We start from the raw sequence: 16748 nt of genomic DNA on the forward strand, positions 1-16748 counted from the left end.
GTACACAATTGGGATTTTAATTGGAATTGCATTGAATCTGTATAGCACTTTAGGTAGTATGGCCATTTTGACAATATTAATTCTTCCTATCCAAGAACATGGAAGATCTTACCATCTTCTAAGGTGTTCTTTAATTTCTTTCTTTAGTGTTGTATAGTTCTCATTGTAGAGGTCTTTCACCTCTTTTGTGAGATTGATTCCCAAGTATTTTATTTTTTTCGAGGCTATTGTGAATGGGGTAGTTTTCCTAATTTCTCTTTCTGAAGATTCATCACTTATGTATAAAAATGCGTTGGATTTATGGGCATTGATCTTGTAACCTGCTACTTTACTGAAATCACTTATGAGTTCTAAGAGTTTTCTGGTGGAATTTCCAGGTTCCTCTAAATATATAATCATGTCATCAGCGAACAGGGATAGTTTGAGTTCTTCTTTTCCAATTCGTATCCCTTTAATTTCTTTGGTTTGTCTAATTGCTCTGGCCAGAGTCTCAAGAACGATGTTGAATAGAAGTGGTGAAAGAGGGCATCCCTGCCTTGTTCCAGTTTTTAGGGGGAATGCTTTCAGTTTTTCACCATTTAGAATGATATTAGCCATGGGCTTAGCATAAATGGCCTTTACAATATTAAGGAATGTTCCCACTATCCCTATTTTTTCTAGTGTTTTGAGCATGAAGGGGTGCTGTATTTTATCAAATGCTTTTTCTGCATCTATTGAAATAATCATGTGATTCTTGACTTTAAGTCTATTAATGTGGTGAATTACGTTTATTGATTTCCTGATGTTGAACCAACCTTGCATCCCTGGGATGAAACCCACTTGATCATGGTGCACTATCTTTTTAATATGTTTTTGTATGCGATTTGCTAAAATTTTGTTGAGAATTTTTGCGTCGATGTTCATTAAGGATATTGGTCTGAAATTTTCTTTCCTTGATGAGTCTCTGTCTGGTTTAGGTATCAGTGTGATATTGGCTTCATAGAATGAGTTTGGGAGGGTTCCCTCCTCTTCTATTTTATGGAATACTTTGAGAAGTATTGGAATGAGCTCTTCCTTAAAGGTTTTGTAGAACTCGGCTGAGAACCCATCTGGTCCCGGACTTTTCTTTGTTGGTAGGCTTTTGATGACTTCTTCTATTTCAGTACTTGAAATTGGTCTATTTAAATTGTTTATGTCCTCCTCATTCAGTTTAGGCAATTCATATGTCTCTAGAAACCTGTTGATGTCTTCGAAATTTTCTATTTTGTTGGAGTATAGATTTTCAAAATAGCTTCTAATTATGTTTTGTATTTCCATCCTGTCTGTTGTGATATTTCCTTGTTCATTCCGAATTTTAGTGATTTGGGTTTTCTCTCGTCTTCTCTTTGTTAGTGTGGCTAAAGGTTTATCAATTTTGTTTATTTTTTCGAAGAACCAACTATTTATTTTGTCAATTTTTTGTATTGTTTCTTTTGTTTCAATTTCATTGATTTCAGCTCTGAGTTTAACTATTTCCTGTCTTCTACTACTTTTGGTGCTGTTCTGTTCTTCTTTTTCTAAGGCTTTGAGCTGTAGTGTTAGGTTGTTTATTTGTTGAGTTTTACTTCTTTTATTAAATGCGCTCCATGAAATAAATTTCCCTCTAAGTACTGCTTTCATAGTGTCCCAGAGATTTTGATATGATGTTTCTTTGTTCTCATTTACCTCTAAGAATTTTTTAATTTCCTTCCTAATATCTTCTGTTATCCATTCATCATATAATAGCATATTGTTTAATCTCCAGATGTTGGAATAGTTTCTGTGTTTTACTCTTTCATTTATTTCTAACTTCAATCCATTATGATCTGATAGAATACAAGGTAGTGTCTCTATCTTCTTGTATTTGCTAACATTAGCTTTGTGGCATAATATATGGTCTATTTTAGAGAAGGATCCATGTGCTGCTGAGAAGAAAGTGTATTCACTCTTGGTTGGATGGAATATTCTATAAATGTCCGATAAGTCTAAATTATTGATTGTGTTGTTGAGATCTATGGTTTCTTTGCTCAATTTTTGTCTGGAAGATCTGTCCAGTGGTGAGAGCGGCGTGTTAAAATCACCTAGTATTATTGTGTTGTGGTCTATTTGGTTTCTGAAATTGAGAAGGATTTGTTTGACATACATGGATGAGCCACTGTTTGGGGCATAGATGTTTATGATTGTTATATCTTGCTGATTTATGCTTCCCTTAAGCAGTATGAAATGACCTTCTTTATCCCTTCTGACTAACTTTGGCTTGAAGTCCACATTATCGGAAATGAGGATGGATACTCCAGCTTTTTTGCTGAGTCCATGTGCATGGTATGTTTTTCCCCATCCTTTCACCTTTAATCTATGGGTATCTTTTTCTATGAGGTGAGTCTCTTGCAGGCAACATATTGTTGGATCTTTCTTTTTAATCCAGTCTGCCAGTCTATGTCTTTTGATTGATGAATTCAGGCCATTAACATTCAGGGTTATTATAGAGAAATGATTTGGTTTCCTGGTCATTTGGTTCATTTTTAAAATTTTGTTTATTTATTTGTTTGACACAACTTGTTTCCTCCTTTATTTGACATTTCCTTTAGGATGATTCCTCCCTTTGCTGATTTGCTTCTTTGTTTTTCATCTCTTCCTCATGGAATATTTTGTTGAGAATGTTCTGTAATGCTGGCTTTCTTTTTGTAAATTCTTTTAGCTTTTGTTTATCATGGAAGGATTTTATTTCATCGTCAAATTTGAAGGTAAGTTTTGCTGGGTATAAGATTCTTGGTTGGCATCCATTTTCTTTCAGGGCTTGAAAAATGTTGTTCCAGGACCTTCTAGCTTTTAGGGTCTGGATTGAAAAATCTGCTGATATGCGTATTGGTTTCCCCCTGAATGTAATTTGGTTCTTTTCTCTCACAGCCTTTAAAATTCTGTCTTTATTTTGTATGTTAGGTATTTTCATTATAATGTGCCTTGGTGTGGGTCTGTTGTAATTTTGTGTATTTGGAGTCCTGTAAGCCTCTTGAACTTGATTTTCCATTTCATTCTTCAGATTTGGGAAATTTTCTGATATTATTTCATTGAATAGGTTGTTCATTCCTTTGGCTTGTTTCTCTAGGCCTTCCTCAATCCCAATAATTCTTAAATTTGGCCTTTTCATGATATCCCATAGTTCTTGTAGATTCTGTTCATGATTTCTTACCATCTTCTCTGTTTGTTCAACTTTGTTTTCAAGGTTAAATATTTTGTCTTCAATGTCTGAGGTTCTGTCTTCCAGGTGTTCTATCCTATTGGATATGCTTTCTATGGAGTTCTTAATTTGGTTTATTGTTTCCTTCATGTCAAGGATTTCTGTTTGGTTTTTTTTCAATATCTCTAACTCTTTATTGAAATGATCTTTTGCTTCCTGTATTTGCTCTTTTAACTGTCGATTGGTGCGATCAATCAATGCTTGCATTTGCTCTTTCATCTCATCATTCAATGCTTGCATTTGCTCTTTCATCTCCTCGTTTGCTTCTCTGATCATTTTAATTATGTACATTCTGAACTCCTTTTCTGTCATTTCTTCTGCCATGCTGTCATTGGGTTTTATTGATGTAACATCTAGATTTGTTTGCAGCATTTTCTTTCCTTGTTTTCTCATGTTGTTCAGATATCAGTGGACCGCTGAGATATTGCAGATTTCCTCTGTTGATTTACAATGACCCTGAAGATTTCTATATATATCCCCTCTTAGCCTTCAGTAGGCTGAAGTCTTGGAGGAGGTTGATAATGCGGTGCTCCACAAGGAAGCTGCCTCTCTAGGAGTGGTGGCCTTCAGGTGGGGTATATTCCCTGCTAGTGGGCAGAGGTGCCTCCACTTGTTGACCAATGGTCATCCAAAGGGGACCTAGGCTGTGGGCTGAGGCAAGGCCTGTTTGGGCCTGAGTCTCTGGTTTTACCGTCCTTGTGGGAAACCTCACCCAGCAGGGAAGACTCACCCGGTGGGGAGGTCTCGCTGATCAGTTTCCTCCTAGAGGTTCCCCTCAATTTACAGCTACTGCCTGGGCTGGGCTGCCTTCCTCTGCAAAGTTTCCAGGGGCCCGGCCCTACCTCCTGGGCCTGGGAGCCTCACCCTTCGCAGATGAATCTCCTTAGGCTGCCCCTCCTCAGAGAATTTGCCCATAGGCCTGGAACCTTCGCTCCGCCCTAAGCCTGTCTCTGTGCGGCTCTTCCACCCAGAAGCCTCCTAGATCCTGGGACCCTGTTCTGCACCTAATCGCCTGGCTGCGTGGCCCCTCCTCTGAGCAGCCACCTGTGGCCCCGAACAATCGCTCTGAGTCCCAGAGACCCGCCACAGGCCTCTTCCTCCAGACAGCCTCCCAGTATGCCGGTGCGGTCACTAGGAGTCCAAGAAACACACTTCGTGCCTCCTCCTCCCACCAACCACCCGTAGCCCGGGGCAATCAATCACTCCGAGTCGAAGTGACCCTGCCCGTTCCTCCTCCTTCTCCAGATAACCCCCCGGGTGTTCAGGAGCAGTCCCTCTGAGTGGCTCTGAATCCACATGACCCGCTGCACGGGTCCTCTGGGCAACCGCCCGGAGCTCTGGTGTGGTCCCTCAAGACCAAGCGTCCCACCACGCTTCTCCTCCAGGCAGCCCCCCTGTGTTCAGGAGCTGTCACTTTAAGACCAAACAACTCACCACTCGCCTTCTCCTCTGAGCAGCCGCCTGGAGCGCTAATGCAGTCACTGCGAGTCCAAAGGACCCGCCGCGCTCCTTCTCCTCCTTCTCCTACTCCTCCGGGCAGGCCCCGGGGTTCAGAAGTGGTCAGAGTCCAAACAGCTCGCCACGCAGCCCCTTCTCTGGCAACCGCCTGTAGTTCCCGTATAGTCACCCGAATCCAAGCGGCCGCTCCTCTTCCTCCTTGTCCTCAGGGCAGGCCCCGGTGTTCAGAAGCGTCGTTCTGATTCCAAACAGCTCGCCGCGCGGCTTCTCCTCTGGCAACCGCCTGCAGCTCTGGCGCAGTCTCTCCGAATCCAAGTGGCCACGCTCCTCTCCTCCTCCTCAGGGCAGGCCCCGGTGTCCTGAGTCCACACAGTTCTCCCCGCCACTCCTCCCCCGGGCAGCCGCCGGAGCCCCAGTGGTTGCTCCGAGTCCCAGCGCTGTGCCGAGCGGCCTCCTCTATGGCGCTCCAGCGGGGGGAGGGGCGTCTCGCCGGCAGTTCTACTTCACAAAGTTTCCTGCGTTCCAGGACCCCCGTCCCATCCGGGATGCCCCCCCAGGGGGTGAGAGTCACCCGGCAACTTTGAGTTGGTCCCAAGCGTCTCAATATCTCCTCTCTTGAATCCTGAGTTCTGGAGCAACACGTAATGCAGCCACCCTCTAGGCCGCCATCTTGAAAACCTCCATTCATCTATTGAAGGGCATCTAGGTTGGTTCCACAATCTGGCTACTGTGAATTGAGCAGCTATGAACATTGTTGTGGCTGTATCTCCGTAGTATGCTGATTTTATGTCCTTTGGGTATAGGCCGAGGAGTGAGATAGCTGGGTCAAATGATAGGTCCATTCCAAATTTTCTAAGGAATCTCCACACTGCTTTCCAGAGTGGCTGCACTAATTTGCAACCCCACCAGCAATGTATGAGTTTACCATTTTCCCTACATCCTCGCCAACACTTATTGTTGCTTGTATTCTTGATAATCACCATTCTAATTGGGGTGAGATGGAATCTTAGGGCAGTTTTGATTTGCATTTCTCTTATTACTAGAGATGTTGAACATTTTTTCATATATATATATTGTTTGCTTGTAGCTCTTCTTCTGTGAAGTGTCTGCTCATTACCTTAGCCCACTTATTGATTGGATTATTTGTATTCTTGGTGTAGAATTTTTGAATTCTTTATAGATTCTGGAGATTATTGCTCTATCTGAAACATACTTCAGCTACGTGGCAAAGATTTTCTCCCACTCTGTAGGCTTTCTCTTCACATTGCTGATAGTATCCTTTGCTGAGAAAAAGCTTTTTAGTTTGAATCTATCCCAGTTATTGATTCCTGCTTTTAATTCTTGTGCTTTGGGAGTCCTGTTAAGGAAGTCTGATCCTAAGCCAACATGATGAAGATTTGGACCTACTTTTTCTTCTATAAGATGCAGGGTCTTGGGTCTGATTCCAAGGTCCTTGATCCATTTTGAGTTGAGTTTTGTGCAGGGTGAGTGATAGGGATTTAGTTTCATTCTGCTGCATATGGATTTCCAGTTTTCCCAGCACCATTTGTTGAACAGGCTATTTTTTCTCCATTGTGTGTATTTGGCACCTTTGTCTAGTATGAGAAAACTGTATTTATTTGGGTTCGTGTCCATGTCCTCTATTCTGTACCATTGATCCACTTGTCTATTTTGGTGCCAATACCATGCGGTTTTTGTTACTATTGCTTTGTAGTATAGTTGAAGTTCTGGTATTGCAATACCTTCTGCTTCACTCTTCCTGCTAAGGATTGCTTTAGCTATTCTGGGTTTCTTATTTTTCCAGATGAAGTTCATGATTGCTTGCTCTATTTCTGTGAGGTACGTCATTGGGATTTTAATGGGAATTGCATTGAATTTGTGTAGCACTTTTGGTAGTATGGCCATTTTGACAATATTAATTCTGCCTATCCAAGAACATGGGAGATCTTTCCATCTTCTAAGGTTTTCTTTAATTTCTTTCTTTAGTGTTCTGTAGTTCTTATTGTAGAGGTCTTTCACCTCTTTTTTTAGATTGATTCCCACGTATTTTTTTTTTTTTGAGGCTATTGTGAATGAGGTAGTTTTCCTAAATTCTCTTTCAGTGGATTCATCACTTATGAATAAAAATGCATTAGATTTATGAACATTGATTTTATATCCTGCTACTTTATGAATTCATTTATGAGTTCTAGAAGTTTTCTGATGGAATTTTTCAGCTCCTCTAAATATAGAATCATGTCGTCAGCAAAGAAGGATAGTTTGAGTTCTTCTTTTTCTATTCATATCCCTTTAATTTCATTGGTCTGTCTAATTGCTCTGGCTTGAGTTTCAAGTATGATGTTGAATAGAAGTGGTGAAGGAGGGCATCCCTGACTTGTTGCAGTTTTTAGTGGGAATGCTTTCAGTTTTTCTCTACTTAGAATGATTTTGGCTGTGGGCTTCACATACATAGCCTTCACAATGTTGAGGTATGTTCCTACTATCCCTATGTTTTCTAGTGTTTTGAGCATGAATGGGTGCTGTGTTTTATCAAATGCTTTTCATGCATCTATTGAAATAATCATGTGATTCTTAACTTTGTTGATATGGCAAATTACATTTATTGATTTCTGGATGTTGAACCAACCTTGCCTCTCTGGTGTAAAACCCACTTGATCTTGGTGCACTATCTTTTTAATATGTTTTTTATATGTGATTTGCTAAAATTTTGTGAAGAAGTTTTGCATCTATGTTCATTAAGGTATTGGTCTGAAGTTTTCTTTCCTTGATATATCTCAGGTTTTGGTATCAGGGTGATATTAGCTTCATAGAATGAGTTTGGAAGGGTTCCTCCTCTTCTATTTAGTGGAACACTTTGAGCAGTATTGAAATGAGCTCTTCTTTGAAGGTCTTGTAGAACTCATCTGAGAACCCTGAGAACCCATCTGGTCCCAGACTTTTTTTTTGTTGGTAGGCTTTTGATAACTTCTTCTATTTAATTGCTTGAAATTCATCTATTTAAATTTTGTATGTCCTCCTGATTCAGTTTGGGTGGATCATATGTATCTCTAGAAACCTGTTGATTTCTTCAAGATTTGCTATTTTGTTGGAGTATAGATTTTCAAAATTGCTTCTAATTATGTTTTGTATTTCAATAGTTTCTGTTGTGATATTTCCTTTTTCATCCCAAATTTTAGTAATTTGAGTTTTCTCTCTCCTTCTCTTTGTTAGTGTGGCTAAGGGTTTATCAATTTTGTTTATTGTTTCAAAGAACCAATTTTTTATTTTGTCAATTTTTTTAATTGTTTCTTTTGTTTCGATTTCATTGATTTCAACTCTGATTTTAACTATTTCCTATCTTCTACTACTTTTAGTGTTGATCTATTCTTTTTCTGGGTCTTTGAGCTGTAATGTTAGGTCGTTTATTTGTTGACTTTTTCTTCTTTTATTGAGTGCGCTACATGAAAATTTTCCTCTTAGTACTGCTTTCACAGTGTCCCGAGATTTTGGTATGTTGTATCTTTGTTCTCAGTCACTCATTTTTTGATAAGATGCACATTTCATTGATACTGCTTGACTGAGTTGTTGTTACTCATGGTCCCCATGAACTTCCTAATTGCTAAAATTGGTGGTCTTCTCTCAATTCCATCTTCTTTGTCTCCTATGCACTTGATACTGTAATGCATTTTCTCTTTGAAATTCTTTGTCGCTTGACTTTCATGATATTGCAGTATTTTTGGTTCTACTTTGCCTTCTCTGTACTATCTCTTTATTTGCTTTTATTTGTGTTAGTCAGTTTTAACTTTGTTTTGTTTTGTTTTTGGTATTGGGGATTGAACCCAGGGTCGCTTAACCACTGAGTCACTTTCTATTTGGAGACAGAATCTTAATAAGGTCCTTAGGGCTTCATTAAATTGTTGAGGCTGGCTTTGAACTTGCAGTCCTCTTGCCTCAGCCTCTGAAGTAGCTGGGTTACAAGGAATGCAACACCATGCCTTGCTCATTCTTAACTTTGAAGATCAGAATTTTCTTCCTCGCCTGCCAAAAAGTTCAAAGTCTGATAATTTCTAGAGTTGTACCTTCTCATGTCTTGAATTCTTTGTGTTGACTGTATGGAATATTTTGTAATAAAACAGACTTGGGCTTTAATTTCAATTATAATATTCATTAACTAAATTAAAAGGACCAAAGAAACTCTCTAAGCTTGTAGTTTTTTTATTATGTACATTTTTATTTGTTCTTACTAATTGTACATGATAGTAGAATATATTTTGATATACATATATGGAGTATAACTTCTCATTCTTCTGATTGTATGTGATGTAGAATAACATTGGTCATGTAATCATATGTACTCATAGGATAGCAATGTCAAATTCATTCTACTATCTTTCCTACTCCCATTCACCTTCCCTTCCCTTCTTTCCTCTTTGTCTAATCTAAAATACTTCTATTCTTCCCAACCACCCCTTGTTGTGAGTTAGCATCCACATATCAGAGAAAACATTTGATTTTTAGTGTTTGGGGACTGGCTTATTTCACTTAGCATGATATTCTTCAATTCCATCCATTTATTGGCAAATGCCATAATTTGTTCTTTATGTCTGAATAATACTTCATTGTTTATATATACCACATTTTCTTTATCCATTCATGTGTTAAAGGGCCCCTAGATTGGTTCTATATTTTAGCTATTGTGAATTGAACAGCTATAAACATTGATGTGACTGCTATCCATTGGTCATTCAGTAGTGTATTGTTTAGTCTCTAGGTGTTAAAGTAGCTTCTATTTTTAAATTTTATCATTGATTTCTAATTTCATTCCATTATGGTCTGATTGGATGCAAGGTATTATCTCTTTTTTTTTTATTTGTTAAGAGTTGCCATGTGGCATAAGATATGTTCTAGTTTAGAGAAGGATTCATGGACTGCAGAGAAGAAAGTTTATTAGGTCATTGATGGATGATATACTCTATATATGTCTGTTAAGTCTAAATTATTGATTGTATTATTTAGTTCTATAGTTTATTTAGTTTTTGTTTGGAAGCTGTATCCACTGGTAGAAGAGATGTGTTGTTGTCTATTTGATTCTTGAAGTTGAGAAGGGTTTGTTTGATGTATGTAGATGCTCCATTGTTTGGGTCATAAATATTTAACATTTTTATGCCTTGTTAATGTATAATTTCTTTGAGAAGTATGAAATGTCCATCTTTTCCCCTTCTGATTAAATCTGATTAAATTTGGCTTGAAGTTCACTTTATCTGATATGAGGATAGAAACCCCTGTATGTTTACGTGATCCATGTGAGTGATACTTTTTTTTCCCATCCTTTCACCTTCAGTCTGTAGATGTCTTTGCCTATGAGGTGAGTCTCTTGGAGATAGCATATTTTTGGGTCTTGTTTTTTAATTCAGTCTGTCAATCATGTCTTGATTGATGAGTTTAGGCCATTAATGTTCAAGGTTATTATTGAGATATGATTTGAATTCTCAGTCATTTGGGTTTATTTCTGGTCTTTAATTTGAATTAGTTTCTCCTTTGATTGACTATTCCATTAGTGTGGTTCCTCCCTTTGCTGGTTTTCACTTATTTTTCATTTCTTCTTTATGGACTATTTTGCTGAAAATGCTCTGTAGTAGAGACTTTCTAGTTGTGAATTCTTTTAATTTTTGTTTATTATGGAAAGTCTTTATTTCATCCTCAAATCTGAAGCTTAATTTTACAGAGTATTGTATTCGTGGTTGGCATCCATTTTCTTTCAGAGTATTATTCCAAGATCTTCTAGCTTCAAGGGTCTGTGTTGAGAAATCAGCTGAGATCTGAATTGGTTTCCCTCTAAATGTAATCTGACATTTTTTCCTCTGGCAAACTTTAGAATTCTATCCTTAGTCTATGTTAGGCATTTTCATAATAAAGTGACTTGGTGTCAGATTGTTGTAATTTTGTACATTTGCGATGCTGTAAGCCGTCTGTATTTGATTTCTCATTCCATTATTTAGTTTTGGGGGAGTTTTCTGATATCATTTCATTGAAAATATTGTGAGTTCTTTTGGTTTGTATCTCTGCTCCTTCATCTATCCTAATAAGTCATGTTATCCCATATTTCTTGGAAGTTCTGTTCATGATCCATGGTCAACTTTATTTTCATGATTATATATTTTTGGGGCTGGGGTTGTGACTCAGTGGTGGAGCTCTTGCCTAGTATATGTGAGGCACTGAGTTTGTTCCTCAGTACCACATAAAAATAAATAAAATAAAGGTATGTAAAAAGGATTATGTATTTTATCTTCATTCTGAAACTGTGTCTTACAAGTGGTATAGTCTGTTGGTGATGCTTTCATTGGATTTTTAATTTAGTTTATTGATTCCTTCATTTTCAGGATTTCTGCTTGATTTCAGAATCTCTCTTTATTGAAGTGATTGTTCACCTCCTGAATTTTCTCTTTGATTTCACTCCTTACATCATTCTTTACTTCACAGATCAGTTTAACTATGTACATTCTAAATTTCTTCTCTTACGTTTCTTACATTTTGGTTTCAATGGATTATATTATTGGAGCATCTTGGTTTGTTTGGGGCACTTCATTTCCTTGTTTCTTCAGGTTGTTTGTGTGTCTTCCCATCCAGCAGTGTGGATCTGAGTCAGTATAGTTTCTACCCTGTGGACATGTAGTGTCCCTGAAGGTTTCCAGTACCTCACCATTAAGGGGGAGACAAATAATAACAGCAACCTATGCAAACAATATACAGCCTTAAACCAAATAATTTCTACTAAGATGTCTACAGTTTTGTTGCAACAAATTATATGCTTACTTATTGCCTAAAATAACAATAGTACACTTGCAAGAGGGTTTACAATTTTAAATAGTGAACAAAGAGAGAGCAGAAGTGGTATAGGATGTGATGGTTATGAGGAAGGAGGAGAGAAGATAGAAGTGAAAAAGGAAGAGTGAAAGAAGGCATTATAGAGGTTGGCGGCTAGCAGGAGAAAAAGGAGAATGAGAATCAAGGGAAAGAAATGAGAGAAAAATATATATATGAAGTAAAAATTAAAAATAGAAAAAAGTAAAAATAAAAAATAAAAAACAAAACTAAAATATAATAATGAGACATCCAAGTTCTCAATAAACTTGCTGAAATGCTGCATTTCTGCTTTTCTTGGTTTCATGCCATGAAGCTTCCAGGGAAGGTACCTCTTTATTCCACCATCTTTGCAGAGTCTGCTTATAGTTTGTACAACAGAAAGTATATTAGTTTATAGGGTTACTGTGAGGATAAAATTAGTAAATATGTGTATGGTACTTTGCCTAGAGTACAATATATGTGAACTATTTCTATACAGTTCTTTTTTGTTCAATGAAAATCCATGAAAACTGAATTTTTTCAGTTCCAACAGAAATCCACTCATTCCAGGTCTTTGATGCATGTAGTATACAACAGAGGATTTGTAGGTCACAAGAAGTGGTTGCATCATGTGATGTACAGTCTTGTTGATCTCACTGGTTTTACTGTCTCCTCTACCCATAGACTCATTTGTCACATTTTAGGAGCAAAAACAAATGCCTTTCCCCATCTTCCTCATAGCCATTTCATATCTTCCATTGTAGTTAAGTCACATCTTCAGGTCTTTACTCTTTATCTTAAGGGGTGTATTAACTTATTCCTTCAAAGAAAATATGATGATTTCCTTAAGAGGATATCTAGTATGTAACATTTTCTCAAGCTTGACAAAATTATTATATGTTTTATAAGACTATACACTATCCATGTGTAAAATGATTTACAGTGACTTTTAGGGGCAGTGTGAAGAATCATGAAGAATGACCTCTGAACCAATCCAGGCCCATGTGTGAATTTATCTCCACATCTGGCACCTATGACCCATTGCCATGACCACTGTATGTAAGAGGAGGAAGGCTGAAGGAGATGCTAAAAGAAGGTGAAGGATGAATTACAGAGAAGATCTGCAAGGTTGTCTGCTAAACCTGCTCCTCTAAAGCCAGAATTCAAGCCTAAAATAATCCTTGCAAGGGAAAAAAGGTACTCAAAGGAAAAAAGTGAAAACTTGATGTTGGCAAAGATGGGAATTCCCTATACAGAAAAGGGAGATGCCAAAACAGATCAGGGAAAGGTGAAGGTGCTGGAGATGACAAGTGAAGTGTATACATTATTTTATAACTGCGTACTTCAGGTGACTGTATAGGTTGAAATATTATCTTTTATAAAATTTTTTAACAATGTAGAATTTTGTTTTACTTTTTAAACTATGTTGTTAGCATATGGGCCTCTTCATTGCTGTTTTTTGTTTGTTTGTTTTTAATGGAAGGAACATATGTAACTAATAGAATGTCTGCAAAGCTGGATCGATGTGGAGGAAAACACCTTTCCTCTCCAGGTTTATTTTTTGTACTGGAAATTGAATGCAGGGGTGTTCTACCATTGAGACAAACCCCCATTCCATTTTTCATTTTTAAAAATTTTGTTTATTATTACTGTTGTGCAATGGGGAAATGTAGTTTATTTATATCAGCAGCCATAGGGGTAAGGGAAACACACAATCAGCTGTCTGTATAGGATGGATTACTTATGCAAAAACAATAATCTCCAAAACAAAGGATAGTGTCGAGTTTCTCACTATCCTCCCCAATGATCCCAGCATGTGATAATGCCAGGCAGTGCCCCCTGGGCATGAGATGGTGGGAACTAATGTATGGAAGAAAAATCCACAAACCACAGAAATTTTTTAAAATCCCTTTCCCCAACACCCCCCACTCAGATACTTAATAGGATTACAGGGTGATCAATACAATTAATTAAAGAGAGGAAAACAGAAATTCTGTTATAGAGAAGGAAGGGAGTTCCTAACCACTGTCAACTATATGGTAGGGGACATTTTCTCTCTTAAAAGTAGTTTATCCCCTCAGGGCATCTGCTAGACTGAGCCCACTTTATACCTATCCAGGGCAAGGGCCTATCGCCCTTATGGTGGTCATGGAGACAAGGAAAATAAAGGAAGTAAATGTGGACAAACCGTTACTTAAAACTACTTCTCAGATTTTCCTCCTATAACCAGAAAAAACTAGAAAGGAAATCGCAAAGTCAGGATCTGAGTTCCCTCTCTGAAGGAAAAGTCAGTGGATCACTGCCTTTCTCCCTTATATTCGTCTTGTTTCCAAAACTCTGTTGGGAAGTAGGCCAGAGTCTCACTTAGACCCTCCTTTCCCTGTCTATTTTCTTAGGAGGAGATGTCTACAAAAAGTCAAGGGCAAAGATAACTCCAAATTCCTTTATTTCTGCCATCTGATTTTTTGAAAGTTAATTCTTGGATAGAAGGCTAGTCTGTAAATGGGTCCCACTCCCTATCAGAGCAACCTGAGGGGAAGAAGGCAAGAGTCTCAAGGTTCAATCACTATGATTTCCTTAACTCTCTAGAGTATATAACTCAAATCAATCCATAACGTCCAGTTTCTTCTGGGATAAAGAAGATACATACGGGGATATAGCTCAGTTGGTAGAGTGCCTGCCTCGGAAGCACAAGGCCCTGGGTTCAATCCCCAGCACCGCAAAAAAAAAAAAAAAAAAAAAAAAAAAAAAAAAAGATACATACACAGTGAGGTTTAGAGAAAGTTAATCAGGACCAACTCTATCCCTGTGTGGGTCATTCAGTCTTCATTGTTCTGCTTAAGTCCTATGAGGCAGTATCCAAGTTTAGGTGGGAAGATATAACTCATGAAGACAAAGCAGGAGGGCATGCTATCAAGGAAGTCCTATAGAGAAATGCTTAGGCATGGCATTTCCTTGTAAATACAAAAAATAAAGTATTCTTCTAATTCCAATCAAAACAGGGAGTTTCAAGAAAGATTCTCTTTCGAGTCTTCCACAAAACAGGAGAAAGCAAAAGCAGCAACATATAAACTTAAAAGAGGTCAAGAAATAGAAAACTGAGCATACTTCAGAAGCAGGAGCATTAAAAGAGATGAACTGAAACTGGTCAATGTGAAAGCTGGCATGGCAAGCAGTACCTGGAGTCATTAGTTGCACCAAATAGGCAATGGAGTAGTGAATAGGAACATGGACCTGAGCCAGACAGGTGAGGCTGGGCTCTGTTAGTGGGGCACAGAATGAAGTAAGAAAGCATTTCAAATAAAGCAGCACCATTCTGCTCACCTCAATTCTCCCATCTACCTACACTTTATAAACCTTCACTACAGGAGTAAAATAGAAGGCAGTTTTGACAGGCAGCTCTTACTTCCCATCCTCCCCTATCCAATTCCCAAAGACAGGGAGTCTGGAGGTCCTTTTCTGTCTTTAAACAACAAAAGAACAGTTTTTGCTGTCAAGAAGGTCTAAAGGGGACAAAGAAGAAAGAACTGCTTCTTTGTGAGGGGCAAAGAAGGTGGTGACTTGATGTTCACCATAGTGGAGATGACTGCCCAACTAAAGGAACAGGAGCATTCAACAAGATTTTGCACATACTCAGATGAGAGATTACCCAGTCCTGCTCCTTGGCTCTTAGCAATAACCCATTCACATTTTTTTAAGCAACTGGAAAAGGTTCTTTCTGATCTTGGTTTTCAAATGGCCTCTTGCACAGCCATGATGCTCTTCTATAGTTTAGTCCCAAACCTGGAGTAGTTACCTGGCTTATTAACCAAGTCAGAACCATGGACTTGCTATGTAACCAGGAAGAGAAGGAAAGGACTGTCTAACCAGACTTGTGTCCTCAGCACAATTCATCCAGATATCTTCCAGTTTTGAGAGATGGTACATAGTTGCAGAGATACCTACTACCTCCCCACAGGCTCACAACTTAATCTTCAGCTTGCCTGGCCGGCCAAGTTGTTCTTTGCCAAGCCTATGTCACTGAGGGGGGGAGAAGAAAGAGGGCTCTGCTCAGCCAAAGGTTATGCCTTGTGCCAAGTCTGCTGAAATTATTGCAAATGCTGGACCTTTGGAAAACAGGTGGTTTTGAGCTTCTCTTCTGGAAGTCAAGGTCTTAGAGCTTCCCTACCAAATTCAACTGGAGTTCTTTTTCTTGGTTGTCCATACTCATAACAGTATCTCGATCTCATTTCATTTGCATCAGAGAATCCTAAATCAGCAGGTTAGACATCACATGAGCAGTCCTATTGACTATGGCCTGACCATCAATTATGTCTGAACTGTCCAGGAAGCCCCTGACATCAAGCAGATAAGACAGTCTTGGGAAACAAAAAGATTTTATGTGCTGGGCTAACAACTGCTCACCTGTGACTGAGGGCAATACAGGGATCTTGTGTATATCCAGGTGTGCTTAGAGGTCAACACACATTGCATGGTGCCCAGGCTTGCACCTTCTCCTGCCCAGGAGTTCCAGAGCCGATCCCAGGTACACTTAAAAAAGGGTTCAAATTTCTAAATTCTAAATGCTAGGATCTTCAGGGGGAACTGGGACTTTTGTATGATTTTGTTTTCCTACTTACCCCTCCAAGCCACAGGACCAATCTATATTATTGTCCTGGTCACTCTCAGACTCTCTCAGGTTGCAACTACTGGAATTCTGGAGGTGAGTGCTATAGCTGCTGATCAGGCCCATCCCCAGTTTTCCAGGAAGGGAACAAAGCAAAAGGTGGCATGCTCCTTTATCTTCCACTGGCTGGATGCCAAAATCCTTTACACTACCAATCTCTGCTAACTCCTGGTAGAAGTCGCCACAGTTGACTGCCTAGTGTACCTCAAAGCAGAAGCTCAAACAACAATCCTCTATCAGATCTACATATATCTCGTGAGCAATGGCCTCTAGCTTGTTAGTATCTAGGTTAGTCAACAAAACTTCCTCCATTTTAATTTGTAAACAACTGTGGAAAGAGCACTTGTTTTACTCACTGCAGCAACACTTAGGGCTCTGCAGGCCACGCCTCAGCCCAGGGCCTCTCAGGGTCATGAACTCTGGGGGCAGAGGTCGTGGAGATGGTGACAGTAGAAGCAGCAGTGGCAGAAGCTGCAGTGCCAGTGACAACAGCTCTGGAACCCCGAGTTTTCCATTTGTTTTGGCTTCTCTCCAGTTCTGGTCTTTGGGCAGCTCCTGGTCTAGACT

At 39.0% G+C, this 16748-nt stretch overlaps 1 pseudogene across 1 annotated transcript; it reads right to left on the minus strand.

Moving 5' to 3' along the window:
* Window positions 1-16200: 16200 nt before the first annotated feature.
* LOC306650745 (ataxin-7-like protein 3B) lies at window positions 16201-16493 on the minus strand (annotated as a pseudogene). Its single transcript has one exon. The product of its transcript is annotated as an ataxin-7-like protein 3B (transcript).
* Between the last annotated feature and the right edge of the window lie 255 nt (window positions 16494-16748).

This window comes from Sciurus vulgaris, assembly GCF_902686455.1.
Source record: "Sciurus vulgaris genome assembly, chromosome: X".
Classification (NCBI taxonomy): Eukaryota; Metazoa; Chordata; class Mammalia; order Rodentia; family Sciuridae; genus Sciurus; species Sciurus vulgaris.